The following is a 14,464-nucleotide window of genomic DNA, read 5'->3' on the forward strand; positions in this document are numbered from 1 at the left end:
TAAAAGAGGATAAGGAGGGGGCTAGGCAGAAGGTTTGGCGAGAGACTTGAAAAGTTTGAGGGCACAGTGGCTGAAAGCGTGGCCGCTAATGGTGCAGTGGAGGGGATGAGGGACAAGCAGGAAGCCAGAGGGATGAGGGACAGAGCCAGCCAAGCGGAGGCAGCGGGTAGTGGTGTGGGAAGAAAGCAGATCAGAAAGCTAAGGAGGTGCTGGGGTATTAAGGGATTTGTAGACGTGTGTCAGGATCTTGAAATCGATTCGTTTGGCGACAGGGAGCCAGTGGAGTCTGACTAAAACCGGTGTGATGGGGGAACGGAGTTTAGTGCGATTGGGTGTGCGGGAGGCAGAATTCTGTATCAGTTGTAGTTTGTGGGTTGTGGGTTGTGGGTTGCTGTTGTTGTGAGCTGACAGATAGCTTTTGTTGTTATATAGTCTGTAAAAGGAGATCAGATCCTGAGGTTTGAGAACTCCAAGCCAGGGTTTGTGGCCACCCGCTTGGCCGGGGGTGGGGGATGTCTGTCTGCTTTACCGGTCCGCGCGGTGGGTATCACTCCACGGGGTCAGCGCAGTGGCTGTGTTTTTGCAAAAAAATAGCAATAGCAAAAAAAACTAATGCAAAAGGCATTCCTGGGGGAGGGGGAGGGGGGGGGAGGGGGGGGAGGGGGGGGCGAGAGGCGGGGGGGAGGGGGGGGGGAGGGGGGGGGGGGGGGGGGGGGAGAGCGAGGTGGGGGGGGGGGAGGGGAGAGCGAGGTGGGGGGGGGGGGAGAGAGCGAGGTGGGGGGGGGGGGGGAGGGGGGGCAATGGGATGAGAGCGGTGTGAGGTGCAGACAGTGAGAGTGGGAGCAGACAGCCCGGGGGGAGGCAGTCAGACAGAGGGGGACACGGGCTCTCCTGTGTGTCACATCACATCAATCAGATCAGATCAGATCAGGGGACTAATTCCTGTGAGAGCTCCCACTGACAGGGCTGTGATCCGGTCTCTCCAACATGGCCACCGTGATGGGAATTATACAATCATAACTTTGCAAAAACGCCTTTATTTCATCCGCCCTCACAACCACCCGCTCACCCTCCCGCCACTGCCCATAACAACTCACACATTCTCTCCGGGGAGAAGGTGCGAATTCTACAGCAGGACGTGCGGCAACTGCGATTGCTCAAACTGACTCTCTCCCCCCTCCCTTCCCTCCCCCCCCCCCCCTCCCTCCCCTTCCCTCCCCTCCCCCCCCCTCCCCAGTCAGTCCCCTCCCTCTCCCCCTTATAACGCGTGTGGTGGGGGCCTGTGACTGGCTGTCTGAGTGCAGGGAGGACCTGACCTGAGCCGCACAGCTTTGCTGTGTTGTGTGTCAGTGTAAGTGAGAGAGAGAGAGAGAGAGATCTGTGGAGGAGAAATTTCTACACTTATTTTTGTAACCAGTAAGACTTCTTCAAAGGCAAAAGAAACAAACACTCGGTTCCTTCCCCCCTCTCCTGCCTTCTCTTTCTATCTAAATTCAGGCTTTTTTGTTTTTATATATACATAAATTAATCCCCTATTCCTATTTGGGATCGACAAAGTTGTGGAACTACAGTACAGTACATCGACAAAAAGGAAGACTGCGTTTTTTTTTCCAGTTGGATTTCTGCTCGAGGAGAGAAAGAAGATTTTTTGGATTATAAAATGCTTTCTTGAACGAAAGGAGGAGAGAGAAAGAGCGAGAGAAGGATTTTGCCTGAAAAAAATAAGGTTGACGTTTTTTTTCTGAAACTGGTTGCTTCTACCTTCAGCGAGACGTGGCTCGCTCCGGGTTTCAGGGGTGGAGAGAGGAAGAGGAAAAAGGAAGAGGAAAAAAGGACTCTTCAGTTTCCAACAGGAGTCCTGAAAGGTCTCTTTTGCTGTTCAATTCTTTTCCAATAGGAGCCTAAAATATAAAGTTAGCCACTCTATGTGCGTGTGTGTATATTATATTGTATATATATGCCCACACCAGACAGCTTTGCTTTCTCTGGGAATTGGCAGGTGAATTTGAAGTCCCTGAAAACACCAAACACAACGAGTTTCTCCTACTGACGTTTGGGATCATGAACACCAAAGCTTCACTGTTCTAGGATTTAGAAGGTGAGTTTTCTTGAATTAAAATGTGCATATATTTTTTTATATACAAACCGTTTAATTGAATTGAATCTTGTAACGTTTTATACCAGATGCAAAAACCTCTTTTGAGGGGGACGTGTGGATTCTTTTTGCATTCTAGGATTTAAAAGGTGAGTTTTCTTGAATTCAAATGTGTGTGTGTGTGTATATATTTAAAAGTTTAATTTAATTTAATCGTGTAACATTTTATAAGATGCAAAAATGTCCCCCCTTTTGTGGTGGGGTGTGTGGATTGTTTTTGTGGCACTGTGTGTGTCTCTCTGCTGTTAATACTCACTCCTATCAGTGAAAAGCTTTTCAGACCCTGGAAGAAGCGGTAGGTCGGCGCCATTGTGTAACTTGCTCAGTCATGGTTTGCAGGAGAGATTTAAACAAGCCTTTCTACAGCCACGCTGAACACCCCAGATTGGTAAATAACTTGCAATTAAACATTGAAAAAATATTGTTATTGTTCTTTCAATATCACACATGAACCAAAATACAAGCAAAAAGGCACCTCCATTAACACGCACAATGCTTAATGTGTGCGAGCAGACCAGAGCTTATTACTGTGTGTGTATTTAAAATGTTGAGAGCAAATGAAAACACACACATAGCGTTGGAGACAAAGCCAGGAGCTTGTATGGTAAACTCGTATGGCAACTTTATTCCACGATTTATAGGGGATCCGAGGCGATTACATGTTTGATAGGGATATGCATTCATGTTTTTCTTTATAAAAGGGTTTTTGTGTGGTTCAGTTACCCAGGGATTGGATTGGAAGGGGAGTGTGGAGAGTGAGAGAGCCCTTTGCCTTTTGGTCTGAAGTCCTCTGTGTGGCTGCTAACTCTTTTGAAGGTGTTAAATATCCCATTCAGTCATGTCATGGCAGATTCCAGAGTTTGTTTTATTTTACAAATATACTATTAAACTTTTCATTCCTGCTGAGCAAAACAACCAAACANTTTTTTGTCAATTTCAAAAGTGATAAGTTGCCCTGGAGAAAGTCAGTTCTTGCAACAGAAACAATTAAATATTGCTTGTTTGTGAGATTCAAGAGATCCACATTGATTAAGTTGTTTCTTGGGGAGGGGATGGATGGGGGTGCTGGTCAGCAACATTAAGTGTTGTGTAAGGCATTGTGGAATAAGAGAATTGATTTAACTTTTTTTCTCTCTCTTTCTTTACCCCCCCACCACCACACACACTCACAGTGTGTGTTGAGTGCCTGGCATCAGCCCCATATCATTTAGTAACCTGTCATTTCTTCTCAGCGACACAGTGTTACAACAGTGTCAGTGTTGCATCGACCTACAATCAACGCCATTCTCTCCAGCAATTGATACATTCTTAAGTAAATAAATAACTCGTACCTTTTAAGTCTTTTTAAAAAAAGTTGGCCTGTTTGTTTGTGTGATCTTGAAAGTCATGCAAAGTGCCACAACTGCAATCATTTCGCCGACCCACCCTGAAAAAAAGGGTTTGAGTTGCTAAAGTGTGGGACTTTTTAAAAAACGAAACTATTGAAATTATCAGCAATTTAACAAACTAATTAAATTGGCAATTGGTTGCTGCTGTTCGCCCACAGAATATAGACACTTCACTTTACAGGATATTCTGTGAAGCGCTTTGAGACGTCTCGATGATGTGATAAACCGCTATATCAAATGCAAGGATTATTATTATCGTTATTAAATTATCGATATGCTTGTTAGAAGCAGCTTTATCTTTTAGACCCAAAGTTGATAAGTCCGTGGGCCTGGTAGCTGTAATATTTTAATAACTATTGTTAAACAGATACAACAATTGTATTATATGTTTTTATTATTTTATATATTAAGTATTGTTATGATTCAAGTGGTCACATATGCCTTCCCCCCCTCCCCCACACACACACATCCATCCATCCATCCATCCAACATAGCACCCTCCACACAGGATAGTGTCTCAGAGCGCTTAAGGTATGATTGGAGGTGGGCAATGTGGCGGAAGTGGAAGAAGGCAGTCCTGGTCAGGGACCGGATGTGGGAGAGCAAGGATACCTGGGAGTCGAACCAGATGCCTTGGTTGTGCATTGGTTTGGTGAATCTGAGGGAGAGCCCAGGGAGATTGAGGAGTTTGAGGAACCGCAGGAGTGAAGCTGTTGTTGGGAGCCAAGGAGTATGGATTTGTCTTGTCCATATTCAGCTGCAGGAAGTTTGCACTCATTCAGGCCTTGATGTCTGCCAGACAAGCTGATAGAACATCGGTGGACCTGGAGTTGGTATTGGAGGAAGCAAAGTAGATTTGTGTGTCATCCGCAAACATGTGGAAGTTTACCCCGTGTCTGCGATGACATCACCATGAGGGAGCATATAGATAAGGAAAAGCAGAGGGCCAAGGATGGAGCCCTGGGGTACTCCGCAGGTGATCGGGCGGGGGCGAGAGGAGAAACCATTTGCTGAGATGAAATGGAGGCGGTTGGTTCAGTAGCACTCGAACCATGCGAGTACGGTCCCACTAAGGTAGATGAGGGAGGAGAGCCGATGGGGGAGGATGGCGTGGTTGACTGTATCAAACGCAGCAGAGAGATCCAGGAGGACGAGGAGGCAGAGGGTGCCCTGGTCAGAGATAGAAAAAATGTCGTTTGTGACTTTAACAAGTGCTGTCTCTGTGCTGTGGCCAGGGCCAAAACCAGACTGCGGGGGCTTGAGGAGGCAGTGGAGGGAGGGTGTGACCGAAGTTGACCTGCAACAATGCGTTCCAGGACTTTGGCAAGGAATGGCAGGTTGGAGATGGGACGGTAGTGTGAGAGATTAGAGGGATCGAGGGTGGGTTTTTTGAGGAGGGGTGTGATGACAGCGGTTTTCAGGGGGAGTGGAACAGAGCCTGAGGAGAGAAACTGGTTGACCGTGTCGGCCACAGAGGGGAGAGAAGGGGGAGTTGAGTGACCAGCAACTGGGTGGGGAAAGGATCGAGGCAGCAGGTGGGGAACTTCATCCAGGTGATTGTGGTTGAGAGGGAGGAGGGAGAAATGGGCGCAAAGGAGTGTAAGGAGGGAGGAGTGGCAGGAGCTGTGGCGGAGGGAGAAGGCGGTATGGATATATATTTCTCTCTCTATATATAATATATATATACACACACAGTATTTAATAATAATAATCCTTGCATTTGATGTAACGCCTCATAAGTCGCTATATCAAATTAAGTATTGTTATTATCACATCTTTGAGATATCACAAAATATTGGCCACAAAATATACAGTCAATTCACTTTACAGCATATTCTGTGAAGCGCTTTGAGACGTCTAGAAGATGTGAAAAGTATGATATCAAATGCAAGGATTATTATTATTATATCTGAAAATGCTTCACAGAATGTATTGACCATATTTTGTGGGCTATAATATAAATATATTTGATATATAAAAGCATACTGGGACCCTACCCTGCATGATATAGATATATAGAGATATATATTATATATATGTTTAAAACACACCCTTGCTTTGTCCCGTTTAATACGGTTACAAATAGACCTATCCACTTCTGAACACAGGCTGGAAAAGAGGTGTGTGTAGATATTGGCTAGATGAATATACTGCGACCATCGATGACTGTTGTTCGTCCAATTTTGAGATTTTTAATAGTAATTCTCAGTCAATTGTTTATGACAGTCTGGTTCAGTTGGTAGCACTCTCACATCTGAGTCAGAAGGTTGTGAGTTCCACGTCACAATTTGGAACTCACATAGTCCAGGTTGAAACCCCAGTGCAGTGCTGGGGATGTGTTGGCATTGTTGAAGATGTTAAACTGATGAGCTATCTTTGTGTCTGTTTGGGTGGGTGTTAAAGATCCAATGCAATATGCTACCTTTTCCAATTGATGACATTTTCTGTGTTAAAAAAAATAGTTAATGGGTAGGCCTGAGACATTGAAAAATGTTAAGTGTTTTACAAAAGTGAGATCTTATGATATGCAGCCCTGATAATAGTCTGCAGGGAAGGGTTGGGGGGGGATGGGGTTTGTTTATAGTCTTTAGTTCCCAATGGTTCAGGATTTGATGTTAGCAGTTCCTGTTTATAACCTATCACTCCTCACTCTCAGCTTCCCCACCTCCCCACCCTGATCCACACACCTCACGCATATTAAACATTTCTGCTTTGATGTTCTATTTGGGGTTTTGCTAGCCATAAAATATGCAGTACTTATATTTGTATTATAGTGATAATCCTTGTGTTTGATGCAACGCCTTTCAAGTTGGGAGGACGTCTTGAAGCACTTCACAGGATTTTGCTCACAAAATATACAGTCAAGTAACTTTACAGTCTATTCTGTGAAACGCTTTGAGACGTTTTGAAGACGTGATAAGGCACTATGTCAAATGCAAGGATTAATATTATTTACTGTAGCATTATAATCTGTAGGTGAATGGCTACTATATATATATTTTTTAAAAAGCTACACCAATATGGTTTGTAAGCTACATATTAATTAAATGCTGGTGTTTAACATGATTTACAACATAGATTTCTGGTGTCCATATTTGCGTGCGATTTACTGAAGCATCTGCCAGTAACTAACCATGCCTTAAAATCGTACAGAAAACAATTCCCAGCATGATGCTTAAATTGTCAGATGGCAATATACGCATCCTGGAAAGGTCCACCAATTTGATTCGGGGAGGGGGTGGGGGTGATCACCATATTAATTCTGACGATTTGGCAGCTGGTGATGTTATCATCGTGACGAGTGCAGTGGAATACAATTCAGCATTTACATTGTACTGGGTATCACATGATCAATTTGGATGAAGATGGCTCTTCGGCCTATCTGATTTCATCCTTTTAAAACACCCACCTTACAATCCCCTCCCCCCGGCATCAGGCTGATTGAATCCAGTGTCCTGGCTCTACCATTTTTCCTGGCAACCTGTTCTGGTCGTTAGTTATCCTGTGGGTAAAGAAAATCTTCCAGGTGTCTGTCCTGAAATTGTCCTTTGCAACTCTAAACCCATTTCTTGTTCCACACCTTCATTGCATCCTAAAGCATTGATCTGGGTTTACTTTTTCAATCCCATTTAAATGTTATACACTTCTATGAGGTCTCCTCGTAGAGTCATCAATAAAAACGTTTTGAATAACCCCTTATTTTTTTAAATACGTATGCATTAAAGTTCCCTTGAAGTTCAGTGCTTTGAGTTGATTTTTTTTAAAAAGTTAACTAGATGGCATAGATATAATTTCAAAATACAAAGGAAGAGGTTAGGAGAATTTTTATTATACACTCGGGTATGCACAGTCTTATTAGGATATGACGTGCCCTATCGAAACAGTAGTTGAAACCAAATCTATTCCACGTTTTTTTTAAAAAAAGGGAAAGAGTCGCGCCTGAAGACCAACTCCCCACCCCCTGGCGTGGCATTGCGTCACTATCGAGCCCTCTGAGACACTGTCTGCATGAGGAGTGCTATATACATGCAAGTTGTTGTAGTTGGAGTCAGCGTGGCACTGCTGGAGGTACTTGACCTTGGATGAACCATTAAACTGAGGTCCTATCTGCCTGATCAGATGTACATTAAAGATCCCATGGCACCACTTGAAAAGAGAAGAAAGTTTACTATACATGAAAATGCAAGGATTAAAGTGCTTTGAGATGGTACGTCACATGAAAACTGCTGTATAAATGCAAGTTGTTGTAATTGTCAGTGGAGTAGGCAGCAGCTAAAGAGACATCTCCCAGGGATTGGAGAAACAGGTGTTTCTCATGTTTCTTCAGTATCTTCAGTATGTGGGGGCTGGCAGTTGCTTTCCCTTGACTCCCCTTTGAATGTTTGCAAAGAAGAGTGGGGAGCTGTGGATCTGACCAAAACTGTACAATACGTGTTTATTTAGTGCTTTTCACTTCTGGAGGACATCTCAAAGCACTTCACAGTTATTACGAAGACTTACCACGAATGGCTTTTTATAATAATCCTATAATCCTTGCATTTGATATGGTGCCTTATCACGTTGTTGAGACGTCTCAAAGCGTATCACAGAATACTGTAAAGTGAATTGACTCCATATTTTGTGGGCGAATCACGGCAGCCCCGCCTGGGAATCGAACCCGGATCCTCTCGTTTGCAAGGCACGCATGCTAAACACTACGCTAAGGGATTCCACAATTTTTGTTGGTAGACATATGTATTCTTGCCCTGGTGGGGGGCAGGGATGGGGGCAGGGGAGGACAGGGGTTACACTGGGGGTACACCAGAGGTGTACCAGAGGTATACCAGCGCTGGCCCAAATGGCTGGAGATCTGCCAGAAAACAGACACTCAGGATTAGTGTCCTGACTGCGGGGCTACAGGAGCTCATCATCTCCTGCCTCCCAGGGCTCAGCACCACACACCAAGCACAAGCACAGAGAAACACACAGAACAGAGAGAGACACACTCATCCACAGACACACACAGACACAGCGAGACACGCACACTTACACATTTTCAGAGAGAGACACACACACACTCATAGACACAAAGAGACATAAGCACACACACACACACACTCACACCGAGATACTTATAAACACACACCTATAGAAGAGACACACACAGACACACTCGCAAATACACACGCATTCACACAAGACACTCACAGAAGACACTCACAAACAGACACGCACAAACAGACACTCATGCAGAGGAAAGAGATACACTCACACACACACACACACACACAGATATACTCACATAGAGACACTCACAAATACATGGAGAGAGAGACACACAGACACTCGCTCACACACACACATAATCAGACGATCACCATGGTGGGGACTCCGAGTGAAATGGAGCCCATTTCCCGCCTGTGTCGCACCGCACATGTGTGCTACCAGTTCACCAACAAAAGACACAGTCACTACATTTTACAGCAAATCCTGTCAAGCGCTTTGAGACATCTCTCTGATGTGAAAGATGATACATCGAATATTAATTATTATTATATTTCAAGATCTTTATCGGTTATCCTACTTACAGCAAATGGATGTTCCTGTGTATGGCGTGTCAGTGAATCATAATTGCTTTTCTTCTCTCTGTACCTTTTGTTGCACAAGTCAAGTCACCTAAGTGCACTGCACCTACAATACCATTGTTCACTCTCTAGCCAGTTGTGCGAAGAGCTTGGAGACGTTCACCTGACGTGGAAGACTGTGTATAAATGTAGATTGTTGTTGCTCTTGGCAGTCTTTTACACATTTGATTTTGTTGTTGTTGTCCTTAGTTTCCTCTCCTGGGTGACTGCGACATTAAAGCCTCAGCTAGTGTCTCTCCTTTGTTCCCAATAAATGTTGCTTAGTTGACTGCTCACCTTATCATTGACTGGATATGACAAACACAAATTAGCTGCTATTTTAACCTCTGTCACGTTTGTTATGTTGCAGCTTGCTGCTTTTTCATTTAATGAAGCACTTTCGAGACTTCTTTTACACGATTGGCGCGCTGTAAGTGCAAGTTAGGTGTCAGCCTGGCTCAGTTGGTAGCACTTTCGCCCCTGAGATGGTTGTGGGTTCAAGCCCCACTTTGGGATGTTAAACTAACAAAGTCTCAATAGGTATTTCAGTGAAGTGTTAGGGGATCGCTGCATTGTAGGAGGAGCTGTACTACTGATGAGCTGTTAAACTGAGCATCCGTCTGCCTGATCAGGTGGACGTTAAAGATCCTGTGGCACTGTTGGAAAAGAAAAGGGAGTTTCTCCTGGTGTCCTGGCCAACAACCCCCCAGATAAAATTAGTCATTCACTTCCTGACTGGTTGAGACATTGCTGTGTACAAATTAGCTGCTGCAATTGCCCTCAAAAAATGATAGAATATGTTGTGATGTGAAAGACTCAATATCAAATGCAAGGAATTTTATTGTAACTTGTTTGTCATACAATCCAAGTCAATATAATTTACACTTGCATAGGGCCTTTCATGTTGGGAGAATGTCTGAAAGCACTTGACACCGCTAGGGATGGGGAGGGGAAAGGCGACAGAAAGCATGGTCAAAGAAGTAAGTCTGGAGACGAAAGGATCTTCAATCAGGGGAGAGGGGCGCTTTTGCCGGGTGGGGGTGGGATGAGGACACTGCCTTGATGTTGTAATAGTGGCAAGCGAAACCTTGTGAAGTTGAATGTCTTAATGGTTCAGCGCCTTGGGACGTCCTCCCAATATGAAAGGCGCTATACAAATATCTTGTTGTTGTTGTTCTGCATTCAGCTATGTTCTAATCATAACACAGCGGTCTGAGAGCTGATTAAAGCAGCAGACACAGTGGTTTACATCCCAAGGTCTAGGATGAAATTTGCTGGGTTGCTGTGTTATATTTTCAGCGTTGGGTTTGCTGTGGGATCAGAGCCTGTTAACGGCTGCTGTCTGTGAAACCGATCAGCTGACTTGCTCAGTGGGCTGTTGATCCTGATTTATGTGTACTGTTTATTCGATTGTGAAAGATCTTGCCATCTGCTGGTGGGTGGGCTGGTTAACATCCTTCCCCCATTGCAATTGTGCCTAGGGGATAAACTGTGTTAAATATTAACTGCATCCCAAACCACGAGTGCCCAATGTTTTCCACTAACTGAAAGCACGACTTAATCTGGGTAACATTTTAGTCACCTTCCTGGGCCTCCATTTGAATTCTGGGAAGAGAATTGTGCAATAGGGCAATCGAACACACAGTTCACTCTCCCACAAACAGACATGAAGTGAATGACCAATTGTATTTGGGGGGTTGGAGGGGAGAGGGGTTGTTGGCCAAGAAACTGGGAGAGAGAAACTCCCTTCTCTTCGAACAGTGCCACCACCCAAACAGGAACAAGACAGGATCTTGGCTTAGTGTTATCCAAAGGCCGGCATTTCTGGCAATGCAGCCCTCACCACAGCACTGCACTCACTGGAGTGTCAGCATGGTGACCTCAAAGGCTCAACTTGGGGCTTGAAGCTAAAACCTTCAGACTCAGAGGCAAGAGTGCTCCCAACTGAGCCAGGCTGACAATAGGGCAGTATTGGCAATCTTAGGGTGATATCGTGCTGTGAGTGTGAACCTTGCTTGCACCCGTTCCCGCATACTCAAGTAGCATCCTTCACACGGTGGGCAGCGATTTGAGGCACTTAACAGTGGCAGAGCTTGACGCCCAGCTGGGGAGAGAGAGGAGGTGGCTGTCGGCACGGACATAGAGGAAGATCTGAAGACTGGGTACTCTCCTGGTGTGTTTGAGGTGAAAAGACAGATCAATTAACTCAATGGATCAATGGAACAACAACAACTTGCATTTATATAGTGGCCTTCATGTGGGGTAGCGTCCTGGAGCGATTGATACAGCGGTCAATGTTAGAAACACTAGACTGAATTTCACTTTCAGCCAATGACATACAACCATGCCCATTAAAATAATAATAATAATCCTTGCAATTGATAAAGCCTTATCACTTCATTGAGACTTCTCAAAGAGCTTCACAGAATGGACTGTAAAGTGAATTGACTGTATATGTTGTGGGCGAATTGCGGCTGCCAAAGGCCTTGAAGTGAATGACCAATTTTTATCTGGGGCATTGTTGGCCAGTACACCAGAGGAAACTTCCTTCATTTTTCTTTTAGTGCCATGGGATCTACGGCATCCACTTGAACAGGTACACAGGGCCTCAGTTTAACGTCTTATCTGAAGAACGGTCCTTTTGGCAATGTAGCAATCCTCCTCCCCCCACCCCTCCGCCAAGCACTGCACAGGCACAGGATGGGAACTGCTTCAACCCCTCATCTGAAGGACGGCACCTCCCACCAGCATTGCCCTTGGCTCATACCGTACAATAGAACAGAGTATCGTGTATGCTGGGCTTATTTTACACACCGGAAAAGCTCTGTAACTCATTCATGTCCTTGGTGCTCTTTCTTCCACTTGTGAAACAAACCCTTTAGGACTTGGCTTCCCTGTTTATTGTATGAACACTTGTGTTGTTATGGACACTTTCCTGTGGATATTTTTTACACCCAACAGTCAGCTTAAGAAAAATCTTTACTCCCTGTAATGACACAAAATAGCATGGGTGTCTGTGCAAGCTTAGATACTTTTGTTGTGCAACAATAAGACTGCAATTTATTCAATCCTGCAAAGGATTTTGAGATGTCCTCCTGGTGTGAAAGGTGCTGTATAATAATAATCCTTGCATTTGGTATTCAGTTGTATCACATCGTTGAGACGTCTCAAAGCGTTTCATAGAATATACTGTAATGTAGATTGACTGTATATTTTGTGGGAGAAATGTGGCAGCCAGTTGCGCACAGCAGGGTCCCACAAACAGTCGTGGACTGTGAGTGACCCAATTATTTGTTGTTTTTTGGGGGGAAATTATTACTCCTAGAAAGCCAATCGGTTAACAACCAGCTAGGAAAACAGGCACGTGGAGTAAGGAAACTTGCCTAAGGTTTCGCCCCGTCCAGGCATTCTATTAAATCTCCGCCTTCCTTTGTGTACCACTTCCTTATCACTACCAGTGCCTTAACAGAGTTTGAGAGGTTTTAGTATTTTGTGCCTTTTAACCTTTGGCCGGGTTCCGAGCTCCTGTTGCAGTGCTGATGATGACTCATTGAAGGGTGTTGCACCTCCTTCAAGGTATCATTACTGCAGGTTACTGGGAAGCAGATTATTGGGGTGGAATTGTACAAGGAAGTGACTCTGACCCCTAATGGAGTGGGAGTGATTAATCTCACCGAGATTGGTTGCCAGCACCAATCTTTTTTTTATTTTAAATTCGAGTGTCAGCTGCAACCAGTCAAAGTGCAGCCCTGTCACATCAGGGTTAAAGTAATTACTGAAAGATTTGCGCATAGCTGTCCGCAGATTAAACTCAAATGCTAGATGGTTCCAGGTGTGGTTTTATTTGGCAGACACTTTGGTATTTTACTGTCAGTTCCAGATATATGGTTCTTGCTTAGGTGTCTGTAGGTAATGAGGGTTATTAGGGAATGGCAGGGAAATGGGATTAAAAGATCTACCGTGTGGGACAGACTCGATGAGCAGGAATAACCTCTTTCATTCCCTTTGTTCTCCCTGATCTCCTGAGCTCCACCATCCATAAACTCCAATTTACCCACAACAACAATTTGCATTTATATAGCACCACTCATGCAGGGTAGCGTCCCAGAGCACTTGACAGTGGCGGAGCATGACGCCGAGCTGGAGGGAGGGAGGAGGTGACCTTAGGCATGGTTGAAGAGGGAGGTCTTCTGGTGCGACCTGGAGATGGGGAAGGATGGGACAAGTTGGAGGGATAGAGGAAAAGTGTTCCAGAGTTTTGGGGCACAGTGGTTGAAAGTGCGACTGCCAATGGTGGAACAGAGGGCACGCGGGACAAGAGGAAGGCCGAAGCCAGTCGAGCAAAGGCAATGGTAATGGGTTAAATGCAAAAATTTGCTGCCTGCATCCTTGCCCACACCAAGCCACACATGCCCATCACCCCAAGCCTTGTCAGGCTCCACTGTCTCTCCCAGTGGATTGGTTTTCAAGGTTCTTGCCCTCACTTATAAATCCCTTCAGTAACCTCTTACCAACATATCTTTCTGATCTTCGACCTGGCTCCTCTGATCGCCCCCTTCACTCGGCATACCTGGGTCTTCTACGCTTGTCCAAGCTTTCAGATTCTACACCCTAAACCTCTGGAACTCCCTCTGTCTCACCCCTCTCTATCTGTGTTTAAGTCCTGCCTTAAAACCTACCTCTTTGAGTGTGCCAGTGGTCACTTCCCCCACTCCTTCCCCTATCTGCTCAGTTGGTGTCCAACCCCATCTTCGTAAAGCGCTCAGAAATGTAAAGGCCTCATGAGAAGCCTTCGAGAAGGAACTTAGACAAATACCTTCAAAGAGTCGGCTTCAGGAGTATGGGGAAAGGTTAGGTAGGTTGGACTGAAAGATTGCTTTTGAGTGAGCCCACAGATACAATGGATATGTTCCTGTGGTGCTGTGAAGGACACTATATAAATGTAAGTTGTTTGTTGTCGAAACAATACCTTGCAATGATATTGTCACACGTAGAAAATCCTGCAAGTCGATGGTAAATTGCAGGTTAGATGGTTGTAACCTGACACAATATTTTGTGATGTGAATTTCATTTTGCACAAGGGGAATGAAGATCCAGCAGCATCCCGGTAATACTAATAATAATCTTTGCATTTGATAGAGGGCAATATCATGTTGGTGAGACGTCCCACAGCACTTCACAGAATATATTGTAAAGTGGATACAATATATAGTTTGGGACATGACAAGTGACTGCCAGGATGGTGGAAGGCGAACTAGATGGACCTTGGCCTTCTTTCGCCTTGCAAATTCTTATGTTACGTTCTTATGGATTGGCTG

At 44.8% G+C, this 14,464-nt stretch overlaps 1 protein-coding gene across 1 annotated transcript in view; it reads left to right on the forward strand.

Moving 5' to 3' along the window:
- Positions 1–2,208: 2,208 nt before the first annotated feature.
- The window catches only part of LOC103189436 (histone-lysine N-methyltransferase 2C-like), a gene marked incomplete at its 3' end in the record, with an annotated part of 147,116 nt that continues 134,860 nt past the window's right edge, over positions 2,209–14,464 (forward strand). Inside the window, exon 1 of the mRNA XM_007909832.2 lies at positions 2,209–2,244. The remainder of the gene's footprint in view (positions 2,245–14,464) is intronic.

Source organism: Callorhinchus milii, unplaced genomic scaffold (assembly GCF_018977255.1).
Source record: "Callorhinchus milii isolate IMCB2004 unplaced genomic scaffold, IMCB_Cmil_1.0 Scaffold2, whole genome shotgun sequence".
NCBI lineage: Eukaryota > Metazoa > Chordata > Chondrichthyes > Chimaeriformes > Callorhinchidae > Callorhinchus > Callorhinchus milii.